This window comes from Chelonoidis abingdonii, chromosome 14 (assembly GCF_003597395.2).
Source record: "Chelonoidis abingdonii isolate Lonesome George chromosome 14, CheloAbing_2.0, whole genome shotgun sequence".
Lineage (NCBI taxonomy): Eukaryota > Metazoa > Chordata > Testudines > Testudinidae > Chelonoidis > Chelonoidis abingdonii.
This window is the reverse complement of record NC_133782.1, coordinates 18,770,241-18,792,882: the sequence shown is the minus strand read 5'-3', so window position 1 is coordinate 18,792,882 and position 22,642 is coordinate 18,770,241. Positions and strand designations below refer to the sequence as shown.

General features: G+C 45.5%; 1 protein-coding gene across 2 annotated transcripts in view; it reads left to right on the top strand.

The window, feature by feature from the left end:
- The window catches only part of NCOA3 (nuclear receptor coactivator 3), a 179,439-nt gene that overhangs the window by 302 nt on the left and 156,495 nt on the right, over positions 1-22,642 (top strand). The window lies entirely within an intron of this gene.

The window sequence follows — 22,642 nt, the reverse complement described above, 5'->3', positions numbered from 1 at the left end:
AGCTCTTTCTCCTCCGCTTCCAGTTCTGCGGGGGCGGTGGAAAGACTATTGCTTGGGGGGAAGGTAACAGTGTGGGGCGAGAGGCTGAGGGGCGTCTCTAGTCTCTGTGCTGGCCGTGCCTCCCTTGGCGGCTGGGGCGGAGGGTGCTCCTCGTTTGTGGGGAGGAGAGGGCTGAGGGATTGCTAAACCTGCAGGTCCGAGCACACTCTTTCCTTCCCTTTGCCAGGAGAAGTTTGAGGGGTCTTTGGGTGGCTGGGAGGGCGCTCCCTGCGCCAGCAGTAGAATCTGTGGGGCCCGGAGAAAAAAGGGCTACCCAAGTCCCTGTCCCTTATCAGGTACACGCCCAGGGCTGGCAATTTGGGTGGCGGTCCCTGTGGCGACAGCCGAAGCTACAAGAGTGTTCGGCGGTTTCTCTGCTGCTCCTTCTCTCCGCCTCCGCTGAGTGGGGGGTGGTGAATTACTTGAGGTGAACGGGGATCGGGGGTGGGGGGGAGGACCGCGGGCCAGTCTGGATGTGAGATGATCTCAAAGCCGTTGTTTTGGTAAGTTTCAAGCGTGGCTTCTAGCCCTCGTCTCTCCCTCGGGAAACACTGGATGGGAGGGATTGGCAATTTGAGGTGATTTCCCTTTCTTGTGTCTCATGTTCTCTTCTGCCTCATAACTATGGTGAGTGTGTGGTGGTGAGAGATGGAGGCAAGAACGAGCTTCTGGTGTCGTGAGGTACCAGTGTAATGACTGGAAAGCTAAGGATGGTGGTGGGTGGCCACTGGTGTGCTTGGATCTGTGGGATGCTGTCTGAGGCTGAAATAATTCTAGTCCCCTGTTCATTCTGTGTTTGCTTAGTCTTATTGCTGCTTTTCAGTGTGGTGGAAGCTGTTGCTTCTTAAAGCTCCGTACTTTACTTTGCCAACTCAATCAATTAAAATAGCCTTTTAAAGCTATTTTTGTTCATTCAGATGGCACCTCCTTTTCCTTTAAACTATTATAAGAAAGTTAAATTTAATGTATGTATACTTTGTCTAAAAGTTAATACAGAAAGAAAATGGAATCCTGGCTAAAATTGAAGTGGATCTTTAAAATGGACAAGTGTCTATTCTAGGGGTTAGCAACCTTTCAGAAGTGGTGTGTCCAGTTGTCTTTTATTCACTCTAAATTAAGGACTACGTGTGTCAGTAATACATTTTAATGTTTTTAGAAGGTCTCTTTCTGTAAGTCTATAATAATTTAGTTATATATTGTTGTATGTAAAGTAAGTAAGGTTTTTAAAATGTTTAAGAAGCTTCATTTAAAATTAAATTAAAATGCAGGGCCCCCCCAGACTGGTGGCCAGGACCTGGGCAGTGTAAGTGCCACTGAAAATCAGCTTGTGTGCCACCTTCAGCACACGTGCTATAGGTTGCCTACCCCTGGTCTATACAGTTTGTCTATAGTACCTTTCATCCAAAACAAAATTCAAATAGATTTTTTTTCATTTGTTAAATAATACATTTTAATATAAAGTAAATTATTAATGTTAAAATTTACTTAGTATTGATGGTGTCTTTGCTGAATGTGACACAAAGATGCTTTCATTTTGGATTTTTTTAGTACTGTAGATAGCCACAATGTTTGTTAATTGTATATAATTGTGTTTAGAGGGTGCAAAAAAAAAGCAAACAAAAGACTTTTACTAGAAAGTGTCTGATATGACCATTACAGTACCTCTTTAATAGTCAATAACTAGTGATGGACTGTTGCTCTATCATTTTAGCTTCTGCCTACTATTTATCTCTCATTACTGCAGTTAACATTCTTGTTCTCCTGTTGATATAAACAGGAAGGTAAATACCAGCACCTTTGCTTCAGTAATATGAAGTGAAAGAGTGGTGGTAGACTTAATAAAAAAAAAAAAAAATAATAATAATAATAATTAAAAAAAATCCCACCAAGAAACTCTTACAACCACCACACCTGAGAGAAATGTGCAATATTGAACAACAAGCAAACTACTTAGCCCATAAAGCAAAGCTGGAAGCAGCACTTTTGCTCATCGTGAAGTCTAGATTTCTAACTTTTGATAGGAAGGTATAACATGTTACCTGTGGCTATATTAATTTGGAAATATGCATTGTATGCTAATGTTTTCAGTGCATATCACTTATCTGGCACCCACCGTACAAATAAGACAAAATTCAGAGTGGGAGAGGAAAGAAAGCTTGACTGCAATAGAATATTATCTCTTGGAGTCTTATGCCTTTTTACAGTCATGCTGAACTAGAGAAGAACTTTACAAGATGCACCTTTATCTTACTGATTTTTGTGTTACTGGTGTATGAGAAAACAGAGTTAGGCTTCAGCAAAGGAAAACACCTGGCTGTCTAAATTGTATGTAAGATGATATTGGATACTGTAGTCTGACACTGGAGGTTGCTTCAGGTTCTGCATTTAAATGAGCAGTAATCTAACATGTTATGATTGCAAAATATCCTGCATCGCACCTTGTGTTGGTATAAACTGCAGGAGAAATTTAATTGCAAAGATTTAAGGGGGAAAAAAAAAGCCCAAGGAGGGAAATGAAATGGGTTTAATCTAATAAAATACTGGACATAAAGAGTTTTTAAGAGAATGGAAGGGAGGCCTTAAAGCTGATTTCTGGGGAAAATGCTCGTTGATAAGACCCTCCTGTTCATTTTTTTTTATTTTTAAACTTTTTAAATCTTTTGATCATTTCAACTTGAATAGTATATTGAGGTGCAACTCTGAAAACTATCTTTATATATACATTCCCAATTTCATTTTATACATCAAATGTTGCTACAGATTATATTCCAAATAACTAAGCAAAGGTGCATTGAATGGCTTTTTTCCCCATTTAAAAGATGAAAAGGAAAAAGCTTATGCAGTTCTCTCCAAATATCTTGCTGAATTTAAAATTGAAGATTATTTCAAGAATGGTTTTTTTTTACTTTTATGTAATTCTATGACCGTTATCAATAAACTGACTCTTTAAAACATAGACAAAATTAAATTAACTTGATTTCAATCTAATTAGTGTAGTGTTATTAAAGAATTTCTTAAAGAAATTCTTTTTAAGCATACAGAATGACATTTAACAATGCAGAAGAGAACGCTTCATGCTTTTTGATGTGTACTAAATTCAAGAAACCTTTGTAAGGAACTGTTATACTAGTTAATCACTAATAACTTGTTTGTGAAACCATTCTCACTAACTTGCACAGCGTTACCCTTATGTAAAGCCTACTTAATGGATTGCCTTAGAATTTCACTTTAAGCACAGGTAGTGGCATGACTTAACTCTTCCAGTGGTCTTTAATTTAGTTTTAAAGGTGTTTTGTTTTCCAGATCTTAAAGATGCTAAATTAAATCCTTGCTCTGAAAATCTTTAATATTTTTAATTGGTTAAACAATGATTTGGGTTCAGAGTTGGTCTAGAAGATCATGAGAAAGGAGTTGTCTACATGTCTAAACTGCATGGCAGCTTTGCCCTGACTTTACCAGAGGCATACTGGGGATCAATGACTGAAAAAGCATAGGGAAAGACTAAAGGGTTGTTGATGTGCCTAAAGTCAGATTGACAAGTTTCTTTTGACTTGAACGTAGATAAACTCTTGTGGACAGGCAGAATACTGAATTGTAACTAATAGAGGAGCAGCTAGGCTGAATGGGCAAAGTGTTCAGGTACCAAAAAAGCACCCTTTAATGACAGCTGTGATTATTACCAGTAATGTAATCTTGTTGTTTTGATGAGAACCTGAATCAAGAATAAATCTTAAAACATGAGGGGGAAGGGGCTTTCCAGAAGTACATTGACAAGGCATCTGTAAAATCACACTGAGATGCTGTGGTTAGCTCGCTTTAAAGCAACAACAAAAATATTTTAAATTGTTCAGTGCGGAAGGAACTGCTTCATGTTGCTGTGTTTAAAACTGAGACTGTCCTTTGCATAGCTTGATGTGTTTAAGTGTACATACAAAAACCTTCAGTAAAATTTTCTTTTAAATCTTTATTTCCCCTGTTTCTTGAGTAACTGCAGACCAACATTTTCACAGGCAACTTAAGGGATTGGGAGAAGTGGCATGTCACTTTTCTGCCTTGCTAGTTCTGAGGGCGGTAGCACTATCTTGTGCTGGCTGGAACTGGCTTTTTGGAACCATCATTCTGAGCTAGAATATTTAGAGCCAGGATGGCCAACCTGAGCCTGAGAAGGAGCCAGAATTTGGCAATGTACATTGCTAAAGAGCCATAGTAATATGTCAGCAGCCCTGTCAGCTCCCCTAGTGCCTCCCACTCAGGGGCTGATCACCTCCCTCTCCCTCCCTGCACCTCCTGATCAGCTGTTTCCTGGCATGCAGGAGGCTTGGGAAGTGGGGGAGGAGGGAGAAGAGTAAGGACATGGCAGGCTTGGGAGAGGGTGGGAAGGGGTGGAGTGGGGACATGGCCTGTGGCAGAGCCAGGAATTGAACAGTGAGCACTCCCTGGCACACTGGAAAGTTGGCACCTGTAGCCCCAGCCCCAGAGTCGGGGCCTATACAAGGAGCCACATTAACTTCTGAAGAGCTGCATGTGGCTCTGGAGCCACAGGTTGGCCCACCTGGTTTAGAGTACAGTGCATTCTTCTTCTTTGAGTGATTGCTCGTGTGTATTCCATAGTAGGTGTGCATGCTATCCATGTGCATTGGTGCCAAAAGTTTTTCTCTTAGCAGTACCTGTAGTGGGGGAGCACCCCTGTGACCCCTAGAGTGGCTCCTCTATATCGCGCTGTAAGAGGAGCTGCGCATTCCCCCCACCCTCAATTCCTTCTTGCTGCCAGTGAGGGTAGTTGGAACTTCATGCTCCAGCTCTGCTGTAGCACTTCTAACCTTAGTAGGACAAGTCCACGTTAGTTCAGCACATACACTTCATAGGGGCACTGTTAGACTCGGTGGTGGCCACGGCCCCCAAGACAGGTTTGAGACACTCAGGTCTCATAGCTTCAGTCACGGCCTTCCCTGTGACGACGACGAGGGTGTGCCTTCAAATGTTAGGCCACATGGCAGCATGCACCTCCATGGTCTGACATGCCAGGCTCAGAATGAGGCCCCTCCAACTCTGGCTGGCCTCCCAATCATCCCAGGCCAGGGATGACCTGGACCAGGTGGTCACGTTACCTCCCAACATGGTAGCTGACCTGCAATGGTGGTCCCTCCCAAGCAATCTGTTACAAGGATTTCCTTCCGAGAGACCCCTCCCTCACTGGGTCTGGTGACGAATGCCTCAGACCTGGGGTGGGGAGCCCATATGGGGAGCTTCCAAACCCAGGGCAGATGGTCGACCTCGGAATTCTCCCTATACATAAACGTCAGGGAACTCAGAGTGGTGCGCCTGGCATGCATAGCTTTCAGGCTGCACCTGCAGGGAAAGATTCTCAAAGTCCTCATGGACAATACAGCCACGATGTACTACATCAACAGGCAAGGGAGCACGCGTTCCTCGGCCTTGTGCCAGGAAGCCCTAGACCTATGAGAATTCTGCATAGCCCACAATATCTCCTTGAGGGCGTTTCACCTACCCAGCTCTTGCACTGCGCGAGCCGATCATCTCAGCAGGATTTTCTCCCACCAGTACGAGTGGTCGCTCCACTGGGAGGTCACCCGGCAGCTCTTCTGAGCGTGGGAAGCTCCCCAGGTAAATCTCTCTGCTACCTCCAGAATCGTCTCTGCCCCCAGTTCTGCACCAGGGCTGGAGTGGGCAGGGGGAGCAATATCAGATGTGTTCCTGATTCAGTGGTCGGGCCACCTGTTATGCCTTTCCGCCCTTTCCCCTGATAGGCATGGTTTTACAGAAAATCAAGTCAGGCAAGTTGAGGGTTTTCCTCATAGCCGCGGATTGGGCCCGGCAATATTGGTACAGAACCCTCCTGCAGCTTCTAGTGGCCTCCCTGCACAGGCTGCCGCTTGGGCCGGATCCCCTCTCCAAGGAGGGAGGATGCCTCCTCCATCCCAACCTGGCCATGCTTCATCGTGGTTAGACAAGGAGGAAAGGAAGTGTTCAGAGGGTGTCAGGCAAGTTCTGCTAGAAAGCAGAAAGTCGTCCACACAACAGACCTACCTGGCCAAATGGTCTAGGTTCTCTAGGTGGGCAAGAGAAAGGGGTACTTCCCCATCATCCACATCGCTCCAACTTATTCTAGATTACCTCCTGTCCCTTAAGACCCAGGGGCTAGCTCCTGCTTCGGTCAGGGTACACTTAGCTTCCATTTTGGCTTTCCATCCTCCGGTACATGGCCACTGCTTCCCCCCCACACACACACAACATCCTGGTTTTTGAAAGGACTGGATCGCGCATTCCCTTATGTCAGGCCTCCGGTCCCGCTATGGGACCTGAACCTAGTGCTCTCCTGCTTCATGGGTCCCCCTTTTGAACCCTTGGGCACCTGTTCCTGGTCCCACTTATCATGGAAGGTAGCGTTCCTGGTGGCGATCGCCCCAGCTGTGGTCTCGGAGCTTAGGGCCCTAACCTCGGAACCCCCATATACAGTCTTCCACAGGGATAAGGTCCAGCTTCACCCACAACTGGCTTTTTTGGCGAAAGTGGTCTCGGCTTTTCATATGGATCAGGACATTTTCCTTCCAATATTCTGTCCCAAGCCCCATTTCTCTAATGAGGAATAACGCCTGCACACCCTAGATGTGCATAGGACACTGGCCTTTTACCTAGACCAAACCAGGCCATTCGAGAAATCCCTGCAACTTCTTGTTGCATCTGCCGAATGTATGAGAGGGCAACCGGTTTCTACCCAGCAAATTTCCAGCTGGATGTTACGACCTGGCAGGGATTCCCCCGCCGCCTATCGTAAGGTGCATTCTACTAGAGCTCAGGCTTTGTCGGCTGCCTATGTAGCTCACGTCCCCATTCAGGACATTTTGTAGAGCTACCATGTGGTCCTCTGTCAACACCTTTTCCTCACACTACGCGATCGTCTCCCAAATGCGAGATGATGGCGGGTTTGGTAGGGCGGTACTCCGTCCTGGAAACTGTTAAACTCCGACCCACCTCCATCAGATATAGCTTGGAGTCACCTACTGTGGAATACACATGAGCAATCACTCGGAGAAGAAAGGACAGTTATCTGTTCTGTAACTGGTGTTCTTTGAGATGTGTTGCTCAAGTGTATTCCAAATCCCGCCCTTTGTCGGAGTTGTCCCTCAAGAAGGAACTGAGGGTGGCAGGAGTGCGCAGCTCCCCTTATAGCGCAATAGAGGTGCTATTCTAGGGGTCGCAGTGGTGCTCCCCCACTACAGGTACTGCTAAGGGAAAAACTTCTGGCACTGGTGCACGTGGCGAGCATGCACACCTACTGTGGAATACACCTGAGGAACACATCTCGAGCGCCAGTTGTGGAACAGGTAACTGTCCTTTCCCATGCCCTCTGCTAGTCCCAACACCTTCTCTAGGTAACATAGGACTAGATAGTCTTCCTTTTTGTCACTGCGATTCCCCTGTGCCCCCTCAGAGCGGTATAAATTAGTTACTTTGGCTTGAGGATCTGGCTTTTAGGTCAGAGAAATAAATAAATTCAGTATTTTAAGAAATCAACTTTTTTTGTATTTAGGTTGTAGCAGGCTTATCAACCTCTCTATATGGCCCAGTCACCCCCTAGATGAGAGACAGAGCTGGTGTGGGTGTTATATACTCCCCTGGCCAGCATGTTCTTGATAGTCTAGTACAGTTGCTCTCAGCCTTTCCAGACAACTATACCTCTTTCAGGAATCTGATTTCTCTTGCCTACCCCAAGTTTCACCTTAAACTACTTGCCTAGCGACCATTTCTCAGGTGAGGTACCTATGCTGATGGGAGAATCCTTCCCATCAGCTTAGATGTTGTCTTCACTGAAATACTACAGCAGCACAGCTGTGCTGCTGCAGTGTTTTAAGTGTAGATAAACCCCTAATGTAGATCAGGCCTTATTGCATTAACTTCAACCTTTAGTTGATTGGTCTTAACTTTCCCGAGTGTCTCAATTTAGACATGGCATGAGCTTGCCCTTCCTTGACCGCAGAGAGTAGTGCATGGGTTTAACCTCTGTTTGCATTTGGAAGGATCTCTGCAGCCATAAGGCTGGAAATCTAATTTTTTTTTTTAAATAAAACCATACCTTTAGAAAGTGAAGAAGGTTGTCTGAGTAAAATTACTTACTCATACAGGGTAATGACGTATTTCCGGCGTTGTGGAAAACCTATTCCATTGTCTAGGGTGACTTTTTTCGTTATGACTTAGTGATGTGTACCTCTGAAGCAGAGGTGGGCAAACTTTTTGGCCTGAAGGCCACATCTGGGTATGGAAATTGTATGGTGGGCCATGAATGCTCACAGAATTGGGGGTTGGGCTGTGGGAGGGGGTGAGAGCTCTGGCTGGAAGTGCAGGCTCTGGGGTGGGGCCAGAAATGAGGATTCAGGGTGCAGGAGGAGGCTCTAGGCAGAGGTGTGGGTGGAAGGGTGATGGTTCTGGCTGGGGGTGCAGGCTCAGGGATGCAGGAGGATGGGGTAGGAGGGGGATCAGGGCTGGGGCAAGGGGTTCGGGTATGGGAGGGGTCGAGGTGCAGGCTCTGGGCAGCACTTAGCTCAAGCAGCTCTCAGAAGCGGCAACGTGTCCCCACTCTGGCTCCTAGGTGGCTGCGGGGGGTGGCACTTGGGCTGGGGGCAGTGTGCAGAGCCCCCTGGCTTCCCATATGCATAGGAGCCAGAGTGGGGACATGCTGCTGCTTCCGGGAGCCGCGCAGAGCAAACCCACGATCCCACTTCCTGGCAGGACACTGAGGGCCAGATTAAAATGTCTGAAGGGCTGGTTGCGGCCCCCAGGCCAGATTTTCCCACCCCTGCTCTAAAGCTTATTTGAAGGGGCATAAATGGGCAAGGGATAGTGTCTACAAAATGTAAAATATTGTCCATTTGTGGAGAATTCCAACTAAACTTCTCTCAATGTTTCAGTACTTCAAAACATCTAGAAAATATCCAGTATTGCTAAACTCAAGCATTTTAAAAATATATAATATATATATTTGCCTTGTGTTGAACCTTTAGGATTCATGTGCTCAAGCTTGTTTCTGCAACCATGAGGGTTAGAATTTATTGTCTTAATGAAAGCTGGCATTCTCAGATGATGCTTCCAGCAGCTTTCTTTTAAGAAAAACACAAACTGAGACACTTAAATGTAGTATTGCCAGCTCTCGTGATTTTTATCATGAAACTATTTCCCTGCTCTAAACTTGTACAAATTGCACAAGACATTCCATCTCATTAAGATGTCCTTGTAATGGGATACTTTTCTTCCTTAGGTGAAAACCTTTGCTGCCTCTTGAATCACAGGGAGTTCTGAGAGTGGTTAGTGAACACTAGGGATTATCATTGGAGATGGTGTTTTAACAAGTCACTTCAGAAATCCATTCTTTTAAAGTAGTTTTTCAATGAAGAAGAGAAAATCTGAGAGGGAATTTCAAGGCAGTTCAAGCACTGTTCTGAAAATTCACCAGTCCTAAGAAGAATGAAGACTGAGCTTGGAAGGTTTCTAAAAATTTAAATTCCAGTAAAAACTGCAGAGGAGCTCCCTGGATTGCCCTTGTCTGTAGCTGCTGACATGTTGTTTAACCCATGTGTTCCTGATGTATATAGAATAGATGACATTATCCACTTCTTGGACTCTGTAGTTACAGTAACTTTGTTATGTACATACAGAATGAATACCATACATACTCGATCATAAGCCGGTTCATTTATAAGCAGACCTCCCAAAATGGATAAGTAAAAATTGAAAATGTTTATGACCCGTTAATAAGCTGACCATATAATTCAGGGGTCAGCAAACTTTTTGGCTCCCGGGCCATCAGGATAAGCCCCCAGTGGGCCAAGATGGGTTATTTACCTTGAGCGTCCACAGGCACGGAGTTAAACCTAAGTAAAGAGTGTCCTGGCGCATCAGCTGCTTACCCTGACGGGCCGGGACAGCAACTGGTGGGGACATCTTTTTGGGGGGAAGAAGTTGGGGGTCAGGGGAGTAACCCCTGTGACCACTCCTACATGACCCCACCCCTAGCCCAGGACCCCCACACTCTCTGGATTGGCTGGAGCTGCTCCGGCAGGCTGGGCAGTGCTGCCACAGCCTGCTCTGGGTGGCCAGACTCTGCGGCATGGCTGCAGCATGCTCTGGTGGGCTGAGTGGTGCAGCCACAGCCTGCTCCAGGGGGTGAGGCCAAGCAGCATGGCTGCAGCCACAGCCTGCTCCAGGGGGTGAGGCCAAGCAGCATGGCTGCAGCCACAGCCTGCTCCAGGGGGTGAGGCCAAGCAGCATGGCTGCAGCCACAGCCTGCTCCAGGGGGTGAGGCCAAGCAGCATGGCTGCAGCCACAGCCTGCTCCAGGGCTGCAGCCTGCCAGCCCCAGGGCTGCAGCCGCTTCGGAGCTTGGGAGAGAGCAGTGTGGCCTGAAGCAGAGAGACTCTGGCCCTGCCTCTTCCCTTCTGGCTGTGCTTCCTCTCCTTCCTCTCTCTGTTGGGGGGAGGGGCTGTGTCCCACCTCTCCCTCTCTATACCCGTTCATAAGCTGACCTTCTCTGGTGCTTCCCTTTTTTTACAAAAAAAAAAAACAACAAAAACGGCTTATGAATGAGTATATACAGTATTTAAATTTACCACTGAAAACAGAGGAAAAATACTAAAAATAGTGGCTAAGTAATGGGCAGGAAGCTTGCAGTTGTATTGTGGTGCTTCTTGTTACAAATCTGAAAACAGTAATATAAACAAATATAGAAGCTGTGTCAGGGAAGTGGGGATGCTAATGGTCATAGAGCTCAAGTGGTCATTGCTTTTAATTCTACTTAATTAGACCGTAAAGCATAAAACTATCCACCATAGTGAGGTGAATATCTGCTCAGAGGATACTGAAAACAAGTATTTCTAATTAAGTGTAATTGATACTCCTGCAAATGCAGTAGCAAACACTACTGCAAGGCCATGTAGTATATTTTTAAATTCTAAAACAATATGTTCTTGCTATGACTTCTCCTAATATATGTAGACACAGTAATGGCTTTCTAAATTTCTTTAAGATCTGCATGTGTCAAAAGCAGATTTTCTTTATATTCTAACTTTAAATTGAGGGGAAAACTTCCCCAAGAACTACTTGTCAAATAGCACTAGAGGTCTGGAGAGTAATCTAAATACTGCACAGGTATAAAGCTCTGTTGTTCAGTCCCATTGGCCAAATACTGAATGAGCTAAGCTATTCACATGCAGATAATGGTGTGAAGTCAAGTGCAGCTTCCAGTGCTGATTTAGCCTGTAAAGCTTGGTGACAAGATGGCTTGTGAACTAACTTGATAAAAGTGCATCAATCAACATTTTTGTTTAACTTTTATGACTGCCAGGACTTAAAAACACTGTTTCCCTAACACTATCTCTGACTCAATAATTGAGCTGACAAGGATTTGAGAACATTATTTGATAATTCTTTTTGGAGGGTTCTTGTTAATGGAGACAAATAATTTAGTGATTGCAGAAATGTAGGCAATTTCAGGAGGGATATAATACAAATACAATAAGTGCTCTGTCCTCATCAGTATTTTAAAATTCCCGCTATAATTGGTGGTAAACTGTTAATAGTTAAATGTATTCTCCTTCCCTGGGTGGTAGGTGTAGGTAGCAGAGGATAAACAAATCATATTGCACACTTTATTAACTGTCCAGTTTTCAAAAGAAACGTGTAGATAGTTGTCCGGGATCTAGGTTTACTTGGTCCTGCCTAAGTGCAGGGGGTTGGACTACATATCCTCCACCTCCAGTAACTCACCTCAAGAGTTCAGAATGTTAAGGGGCACTTCATGAAACAATATTCAAATGTTTACTTAAGCTTTCCACATTCATATTTGGGGTTCCTCAGCTTTCTTTTGGTCTCATTGTCCCCAGTCTTTACCACCCTGGCTCTTGCTTGATTTAGAATACACAAGTGGTTTTTGTTTAGTGCCTGCAAGGAATTGTTCTGAAGGAACCAGGTTCTTCTGGATGATTTCTCTCCATTTTTGTTGCTCTGTAGCTTTTCACGTTGTATTTTGAGGAAAGACTTTTCTGGACTTCCTCCTCTCAGATGGTGGAATGTGTCCACACAGTGGATGTATTGGATCGTGTACGTGTGGTGGCTTATTTGTATGTATGTAAACTGAAGGCATCCTCCCTTGCTGATGGAGGATCAATCTTGGCAAAGTACTATAGTGATAATGTGGGAGTTGGCTTCAAAGTCCCTCTGATAGTCCTTCAGGGCTGATAGCAATATCAGTTTGTGCACCTGGCTTGAGTTTGACCATACAGGGGCACAGTACTCTGCAACTAAGAGTTTGGCTACACTTGCAGGTGTGCGGTGCTGGGAGTTAAAGCTGTCTTCATACGGCTGTGTAGGGAAAGCGCTGCAGTGTGGTGACACTGACAGCTACCAGTGCTGCACTGTGGCCGCATTTGCAGCACTGTTGGGAGTGGGGCATTATGGACAGCTATCCCACAGAGCACCTCGTCCCATTTTGGCGCCATGGGTTGTGGGAAGGGGGCAGAGGGTGCATGTCATTCTGCTTCCTGTCCCAAGGTCCCGTGATGCATCGCTTCACATTCCAGCAATCCCTGTTTTTCTGTCCACATTTGGCGCCATCTTGACTCTCTCTCAACGGTTTCTGTGCAGCGCGATTTCTGTGGGAAATGGAGCCCGAACTGCTGAGGAGTATGCTGATGAGTCTCGCCAGCACATCAAGTTTGGCAGTTGAGCTATTCCTTAAGATACAAAGTGGTGAGTCTGATGATAGCGAGTCGCCTGATGCGTATGACACTAAATTGCTGCTGGCATCATGAAAATGCCCAGCACCGTGGAACACTGCTTTTGGGCTCGGGAAACAAGCACTGAGTGGTGGGACCACATCATCATGGAAGTCTGGGATGATGAGCAGTGGCTGCAGAACTTTTGGATGAGAAAAGCCGCTTTCGTGGGACACTGTGCTGAGCTCGCTTCTACCCTGCGACGCAAGGACATGAGATTGAGAGCTGCCCTGCCGGTGGAGAAGCGGGTGGCTATTGCAATCTGGAAGTTGGCAACTCTGGACAGCTACCGATCGTTCGGGAACAACTTTGGAGTGGGAAAGTCGACCGTTGGGATTGTTTTGATGCAAGTTTGCAGGACCATTAATCGCATCCTGCTAAGAAGAACCGTGACTCTGGGGAACGTGCAGGACATTGTGGATGACTTTGCACAAATGGATTTCCCTAATTGTAGAGGGGCGATAGATGGAACGCATATTCCTATTGTGGCACCACCCCACCTAGCATCCGAGTACGTTAATCGGAAGTGGTATTTCTCTATGGTTCTTCAGGCGCTTGTGGATCACTGTGGGCGTTTCAATGACATTAACACAGGCTGGCCTGGAAAGGTGCATGATGCACGCATCTTTCGGAACACTGGCCTGTTCAGGAAGCTGCAGGCAGGGACTTTTTTCCCAGATGAAATCACGTAGGGATAGTCGAACTCCATTGTGATCCTTGGAGACCCCGTGTACCCGATTAATGCCCTTGGCTCATGAAACTGTATCAGCGAAACTTGCAGGAGCAAGAACCGGCTTCACTACAGGAGAGCTGGTGACCGAAGACTGTGGTGTGCTTGTGGCCGTTTTAAAGGGGCGCTGGCGACTCTGTAATGGGAAGTAGAATGGGGGGGGGGGGAGCAGCAGCCCGCAGTTATATCCAAGGCTGTACACCTCCATAATATGTGTGAGGACGAATGACATTCAAGTGCAGGCATGGACCTCAGTTCAACGCCTGAGGCTGAATTTGCACAGCAAAGAGAGCAGGGCTACTTACAGCCAGCATAGGGCTTCAAGGATTAGGATGCCTTGAGGAGGGAATTGAGGCTGAAAACCCACAGTAATGTTGGTGCCGGGCACAGGAGTGACTTCAAGGTGCAGTGGTTACAAATGTTAAGTAGGATCTGTTTTTTCCTCAACTGTTGCTGCTGCTGCTTCTTTCTTCTAGGCCTAGGTATCTTTGACTTTGCAATATAAAGACTGTTTTCAAGCCAAGAATTCATTATTGAAAGAAATAACTTTGACAGACACACAACATTTTGGGAAGCCTAAATGGGCAGATGGTGGGGTGGGAACTGCTACGTCAACAGGTGTTGAAATATGTCTGTCGGAGTGTGGCAAATGACTGCTGCACTTCAGGATGCCTTACTGTATTGGTGATGGGGTCGTGCAGAGGATAAGGGTCCTAGGTTTTCGGGTGGTGTGAGTGATGTACAGTGTTGAGGCAGCTGGTGGTAGGTAAAAACCTGGATGCTGGGGAGGGGGTTTGAGCGGACATTGGGGACAAGGGAAAGAGCTTTGCGCGACGGGGTGGAGGGATGGCATGTTAGTGCTCTGCTGCATGGCTTACGAGCACCTGATGAGTCTGCTGGGCGTTGCCAGGTTGCTTATCAGCTGTTTTTGCTTTTTTTTCCTGGCTGCTCATTTTTTCTGGTGGATCCTGCTTTTCCCTTTCCCTCCAGTCCTGCACTTCTTGTCTCTCTGGCAGAGATCCATAACTGCTGTGCAGCAGCGTCTTTCTTTTTGCGGGTCTTCTGGAGGTTTTGAGTTACTTGAGCGGATGATAAATGGCAGCAGAGAATCAAGCGTTCCTTGTGGAAAGGCAACAAGGCAGTAACAAGCAGCATTGTATATTTCTCGAGACAGTTTTCCACACAGTGCAGAGTCTATCAGTCTTCACAATAGCATAATGTTCCATGCCAAGAAGAGCGACGTAACCCACAGGACGCCGATGTGAGTAAGGGGACTTAATTGCTTCAGGGCTTAGTGTCCTTAGAGATTTCTGTGCAATTGGGAGCCAACAGCTGCAAGGCACCTACACTGCACTCTCCCAAACTTTCCACAGGAGTTGATCCTGGAAGATATCTCGCTGCCGCGGGTCACCCCTGGGGAGCGCAGGAGGGTCTTCTACAGCAATGCAGATTCTGCCCTGGCCCTATGCAGCTTGCCTGTGTGCAGCAATGCCCCCCCACCCTCGCTATTCCCATCTAGCATGCATGCAGAACCCTCTTCCTCTCCCGAAAATTCCATTCATGAAAATAAAAGCGCTTACGGGAACCCCTCTTCTGTTGTCCTCCACAAGTACTGGCTGCTGTGACTGGCTACCTTCCTCCTGGCTGAGAAAGCTCCCTGGCTGCATGCTTCCAGGGACTCCGGGTGTTCCTCCCCCCTAGTCCCTCACTCTACGTTTCCTCCTCCTTCCCCTGCTCTGAATGCATATCATGGTCCTCTGATTGGCGGAGGGGCACCCCCAACTATCGCGTCTCAGCTCTCTTTAAAACGGCAGGTCACGGGGCAGTGCCGGAGCGGCAGTTTCCTCACGGGCTTTGCAATAGGCACTCTGCAGCTCCTTCACTATTACCCTCATTGCAGCGTGTCCCAGTCATGGCCCCTTCCAGCATGGCCCTTAATAACCCCAAAGTTATCGTAATTTCTATTGGCTGGAGTGCAGCTGAACTGCACAGTTTCCTCCCTCCAAACACTGATGAGGTCCAGCAACTCGCCACTGCTCCATACTGGGGCTCGTTGGGCGCGTGGAGCATGTCACCTGAAAGATTCACTGATTGCGCTCCACACCTGGCTGAGCAAACAGGAAGGGGATTTTTAAAATTCCGGGGGATTTAAAGGGAGGTCACCTGAGGCCAGGGCAGTAGAGTTCAACTGATGAGCAGGTGGCTGAACAGGCATTCTGGGTACCTTGGAGGCCAATAACAGCGCTTTTGGTGGCCACACTGATGGAGCAGCGTGCATCACTGGCTTGCAGTCGTTATTCCCCAGGCCGAGGTGGAGTACAGCCAGCGCTGTAGCCAGAGAGATACAGCGCTGTATGTGCCTTGCAAGTGTGGACAGTGAGTGAGTTGCAGCGCTGTAAAGCCACCACCAGCGCTGCAACTCTCCAGTGTAGCCAAGCCCTAAGTAACATGGAGCATGACTGGTTGCTGTGTGTTTTGGGATCAGCTCCCCATTTTGTATTGGTCAGTTGCTGAAGTATACAATTCCTGGAGTTCACTTTCAATGAGCACATCAAGAAGCAGAAAAAGAATGTCAGTGTTCTATATAATGTGACCCTGATGTCTGTAGTGCTCAAGGATTGTACCATCCTGTGATATGTGGAGTTTTTGTTTGGCTTGCTAGTGTTACAGGTGGAAGATGCATGTATGTCTTGCAAGGATTGGCATTCAGGAATGAAGTGCAATAGTTTTTTCCAGGTATACTCAGGGAGCTAGTTAGAATGTGCTCAGTGTCATCAAAGATTTCTGATTATCTGCATAAATGAATCTTTACATGTTAGAAGATTCTGGTTAACTTGTGTAGACATTAAACAGCCTTAGGGCAATCCATTCAATTGAGTATGCTATAGACTTTTCTGACCATCCATCCTGACAAAGAGAGAGATTCTTGAGCGTGGAAGAGAGGTTCTGGGCTATCTTGCCATTTCTCAAAATTCTTACTAATATCAATAGAAATACACAATGGTTTGCTGTTTTAGGCAGCCCATAGATTAACACACGCAGCCCGTCTATTTTTGCTGGTTTTGGAGCCATCTTCAATAAATTGACTTAAGCTTAAACTTGGCCACCATGTGAATGTCCTGGGCAGAAATTAGCTTGGTCATCAGTCAGCTCCCCTTCTAATATTGGTGCTATGCTACCATTATAACCTGCTTATGTAGCTTGTAGGTTAAGCAGAGTAAAGATATTGGGATGGTAATTCAGGAATTGAGCAGAGCAACCACTTCGGTGTGTCCCCACAGCCTGAGTGTTTCATTGTCTCCACGCAAGAGTTAAAGTCAAGTAGCAATTTCTATGCTCTTTTCCTAAAGTGTGGTTGTAGTTCATTAGATACATAGTCAGTTGCTTCCCACAATTCAGGATTTTTATGACTATTGTTGCTCTTCAGTGTTGAGCTGCTCATTATGGACTTTACTGTCTTTAGAACGTGTGCAAAGTTTTTTGCTTGTTTCATTCTGTTCTTTACTTTTTGGTTTACTGTTTAGAATGAATTGGTGTGACTTAGTTGGGAGAGACTATGGCAATGTATGTGGGCTGTAGTGGATCAACTTGTGTCGGGCGGGGGGGGGGCGGGCGCAAGAGGGGTGGGGTGTGTGTGGTGTGGTGTGTGGTTGATTGGTTGTTTTTTTTTTTTATGGCACAGGGTTTGTTAGCGCTCTCCAGCTGCTCCTTTCCAATCTCTCTCTCTCTCTCTCTCTCTCTCAAGGATTTTGTTGAGCCTAATAACTTTTTTTTTTTTCACCAAGGGGATCCAAATCAAATAATTCTGAATCTTGTTGGTGGCTTGTCTGTTGTGAATGCCCACGTATGTGTGTCTGACACATATGGGGATGTATTTTTTGGCAGTCTTCCTACACCAGGGAGACAAATTTATGTAGTGCTTGCATATTGGAGTAATATTACAGAAAGTTTCATCCAGTTCAGAGGAAAAGCTTCTTGAGGTTGTTTCCAGGCTTAAGTTTTTACATTTAAGTAGATGGTACAAATGCATTCCCATCATGTATGTTAAATGCTGAATATTCTGCATCCTTTCTCTTGTTTCCCCTCCCAATGCATTTATCCTTGCAACACAATGGAATGTCTGGGGAGAGCTATTGTGGTCTTACTCTTCAATCTGAATTCCAACACAACAGCAAAGATAGCATCACTATGTTACTGACTGTCAATTGCAGTCCAACTCCTACTATCATAGTACACTACTACATTCAATATAGTGCATTTTGTATAGCAACTATATGCCTACATTCAATATGATGTTTTTAACAAAATATAGAATCTTACTGAAGCTCTTGCTGTATCTAATGTGGGAAGTGAGGCCATCAACTTTTATGTAGCTTATGAAGTCTGCAAAATAAAGAGGTTCTACTTTGCGTATTTTCAGCACCTGGTATTGGCATGTACATAACTTGGTGATTACTGTATGTGCAATCCTCTGACTTTAAAACTTTCTACTTTTAATCAGAACCAATTTTTAAAATCTATAATTGCAGATGTATAACTTTGAGCAGGCTAAATATAGTCTTGTTTAAATTAGGGAATAACATTTTTAAAACAACATCCTTTTTAAAGCAAAAAAATAAAATCTAAGTATAAAGGGAGGAAACATAACGTAAACATCTCTTTAGATGCTAGGAACATTACATGGCATTGTATATTGATATACTGCTTTCTTCATTTGTAAATCAATGATATACAGCTATTTATATTTAGACTTTGTTTAAAACCTTAGTAATTAAAACTCCTCATCTGGGACTGCTTTAAGAACATAATTAAGTAGAAAGGATTTTTTTTTTTTTTTTTTAATTTTGGGCTAATATAAATATAATTTGTTGACCTGGATCTCATTGATAAAGTATGGCTCCAAATCAGGGAAATGACGTCCAAAACAGTTCTTTATGAACAGTTACCCTTTTATGTTTAATAAATATAAAGAATATGCCCTTATTAAGGGAAAGAAGGACATTAGGGTTGAACTAAAGACTTTTATTGTATTGAGCAGTCTACTTTATTCAAGATCTAGTTTTTTGTACACAGCTGTACTAACTTGGTGAGCTTCCAACAGTTCTATATCATATGTATAGCTTGGCTGGAAATCATTTTGAAAGTCCCTTCAAAATATACTGTACTTATCTGGACTTCAAATGAAATTACTAAATCCCTAATTACTACTTCCCTCCCCAGTGTGGCGTGGTGTGTTTCAAAATGGCTATATAACACTTCCATACACCTCTACCTCGATATAACACTGTCCTTGAGAGCCAAAAAATCTTATCGCATTATAGGTGAAAGTGTTATATTGAACTTTGATCCACCGGAGTGCGCAGCCCTGCCTCCCCAGAGTGCTGCTTTGCTGCATTATGTCCAAATTCATGTTATGTCAGGTGGCGTTATATCTAGGTAGTGGTGTATTTTTGGTTCAGTTCTCTAGTTTTTCATTGCTCTTGGTGATGCTTTTATCTCAACAAAACTTGTTTAAATTATGGGTTCTATCAAGTCAGAATTCTAGAGCTGGTTGGGCTTTAGTTTTGAGAATTTGTTTTATAGATCTCTTTAAGCAGTGGAAATTTTCCAAGATTCACAAAAAAGTTTGTCCATATCCATTCCAGTTAGGTGTGCACGCTGTGCGTGCACGCTCGTCGGAAGATTTTTTACCCTAGCAACCCCGGTGGATCTGCCCCCGGGAGTGGCGCCGCCATGGCACCAGATATATACCCATGTTGACCCGAGCGCTCCTCAGTTCCTTCTTACCACCCATGTCGGTCGTTGGAACAGTGGAGCTCGGCTTAGCTGTCCTCCACTTCCCTAGCTTCTCCTTGTTCATTCGATACCTTGTTGTACATAGTTGACTTAATCTATAGTGTAATTAGTTTTATAGTTGTTAGTGTACACAGTTTAGTTGAGTTTGAGCATTAGCCCTTCCCCGCACCCATTGCCGGGGCCTATCCCCGGTTCACCGAGGTTCAAACCGTGCTCGACCTGTAAAAAGCCGATGCCCACGAGCAATCCCCATGACTCTTGCCTAAAGTGGCTCGGGGAATCGCACATCTCAGATAAGTGCCGCATTTGTAAGGCTTTTAAGCTGCAGACAAAAAAGGAGAGGGACTTTTACTTGAAGACTCTCCTTATGGAGGCAGCCCTGAACCCTCCGTCCTTGGCACCGAGCACTGACAGCGCTCCTCCGGCATCCAGCGTGGCCTCGGCAACACTGGTACACCATGTTGCTAGACCAATCCATAGCCAACCCTGTCCCCCTGCCTCTTCACCTGGACCTGATCACTCGGGACCACAGCAAACTGCGTCACCCGGACCTTCAGTCCCTCCATCTCACGGCATGGCTTCTGAGTGGCTGACCCAGTCTGAGCTGTGTTGCTCTGCCCCAGTGCAACAGGTGCTCCTGGGTAGCAGGAAGCCTTCCACTAGAGCGACATACGGCCAAGTGGAAGCATTTCACGTGCTGGTGTGTGGAGCAGAACTTCCTTCCCTCCGAGGTCTCCATCCCTAACATCTTGGATTACCTCTGGTCTCTCAAACAGGGCCTAGCGGTATCATCTTTGAGAGTCCATTTGGCGGCCATCTCTACCTTCCACCCACGGGAGAATGGCCGCTCGGTGTTCTCACGCCCGATGATGCCTAGATTCCTTAAGGGCCTAAAGTGCCTCTACCCCCAGGTACGCTGCCCCACCCCAACATGGGACCTTAACCTGGTTCTTGCCAGACTCATGTCTGCCCCATTTGAGCTGTTAGCAACTTGCTCCCTTCTCTACCTCTCATGGAAAACCGCTTTCCTGGTGGCCATCACATCAGCGAGACGAGTCTCCGAGCTTCGGGCTCTCACGGTAGATTCCCCCATATACTGTATTCCACAGGGACAAGGTGCAGTTGCGACCACATCCTTGCGACCACATCCGGCCTTTCTCCCCAAAGTGGTATCGGCCTTCCATGTTAACCAGGAGATCTTCCTACCTGCCTTCTTCCCAAAGCCACATTCGTCTCACAGGGAGCAGCAGCTACACTCCCTAGATGTCCGTAGAGCGCTTGCTTTTTATATCGAGCAAACAAAACCATTTTGCAGAACCCCCCAACTCTTTGTTGCCGTGGCTGAGCGTATCAAGGGCCTACTTGTTTCCTCACAGTGGATTTCCTCTTGGGTGATGTTGTACATCCACACCTGTTACGACTTGGCTCATGTTCCATCGAGCCACGTGACTCCGCACTCTACCAGGGCTCAGGCCTCATCGGCTGCTTTCCTCGCTCATGTACCTGTTCATGAGATTTGTCGCGCAGCTACCTGGTCCTCGGTCCATACCTTCGCCTCCCACTGTGCCCTGGTTCAGCAGTCTAGGGATGACGCAGCCTTTGGCTCCACCGTATTACACTCTGCGACATCTTACTCCGACCCCACCACCTAGGTAAGGCTTGGGAATCACCTAACTAGAATGGATATGAGCAATCACTCGAAGAAGAAAAGACGGTTACTCACCTTTGTAACTGTTCTTCAGGATGTGTTGCTCATATCCATTCCAAACCTGCCCTCCTTCCCCTCTGTCGGAGTAGCCGGCAAGAAGGAACTGAGAAGCACTCGGGTCAGCAGGGGTATATATCTGGCGCCATGGTGGCGCCACTCAAGGGGGCGACCCTGCCGACCCACCGGGGTTGCTAGGGTAAAAATCTTCCGACGAACGTGCACGCGCAGCGCGCACACCTAACTGGAATGGATATGAGCAACACATCTCGAAGAACAACAGTTACAAAGGTGAGTAACCATCTTATTTGAGGTCCTGGCCTTGTAACTGCTTTATAGGAAGAGAGATAAGAAAAGGGACTGGAGACATTCTGGATGTCAGCCTGTGAAATTTTCCACTAGTTCCTTTAATAACATGTAGGCATGCTTATGCTATTGGTATTTTGGTCAGCAGTTCCACTCTGAGTAGAATTTCCAGCTTCTCAGTCAGTGATGACATGGTTGGCCAGAGTTTTATAGAGAGTACATTTACACTCCCTAGCTAACACTAAGTTCCTACTTAACAATGCTTGTAATTAATAAGTGAAATGAATTATAATTATACAAAATCAAAGTAGTATTGGATCTATGTAGAGTGTAAATACCCATGTTTGGGGTTATCCCTTTTTCTCTTCCTTTTGGCATCCAGATTTTCAATCTAGACTATAATTTAAAACATGAAGGATTTAATATTGCAGAGCTGGAAATTTGATTGGCAGTTCTGTAATACATTCAAGAAAAAAGGACCAGCTGGTGAGCAAAAATAGTTTGGATTGACCAGTGGGTTAATCTGACTAACCCAGAACAAATCTGCTGCCCAACATTTTGTGTAGGAAAAGAAGCAATTTCCATACTGAATAGATCTAAGGTCAATCAGAAGCACAAGATGCTTTGGAGGATGCCATATTAGGGCCTCATCTAGATCTCTAATAATACATTGTTTTAAATGCTGTAGTGGAAGAGATTCAACCTTATGCAATTTTTATCAGTTATAACTCTGGATGTTGATATTCCCTCTGTCCAGTTCCTTTTTGAATATTAAGTTCTTGGTCTTAATGAATTCTACAGATTAATTACACATTGTTTGGAAAAAGGATTTTCTTCTTACCCCATTTCACAATTTTTTTTTTTTTTTTTTTAGTTCTTGGTCTTAATGAATTCTACAGATTAATTACACATTGTTTGGAAAAAGGATTTTCTTCTTACCCCATTTCACAATTTTTTTTTTTTTTTTTGAATTTCATTGACTGTCCCTTTGCCTTTTCTCTTGTGAGGCAAGGAGACCAGAAGTTCCTAGTCTACCCTCTCATCTTAAATTCTGAAATATCCTTTCGGAAATGGGGTTAGCAGTACTGCCCGCAGTTTTCCAGATCAGGCCTGTCATAAATAGATGGCTAAGGGTTAATGTTTCTTTCACCTGTAAAGGGTTAACAAAGAGAACCAAACACCTGACCAGAGGACCAATCAGGAAACTGGATTTTTTCAAAGCTCAGGGGAGGGAATTTTTTGGGTCTGTGTCTTTGTCTGGCTCCCAGCTATGAGAGGGGAT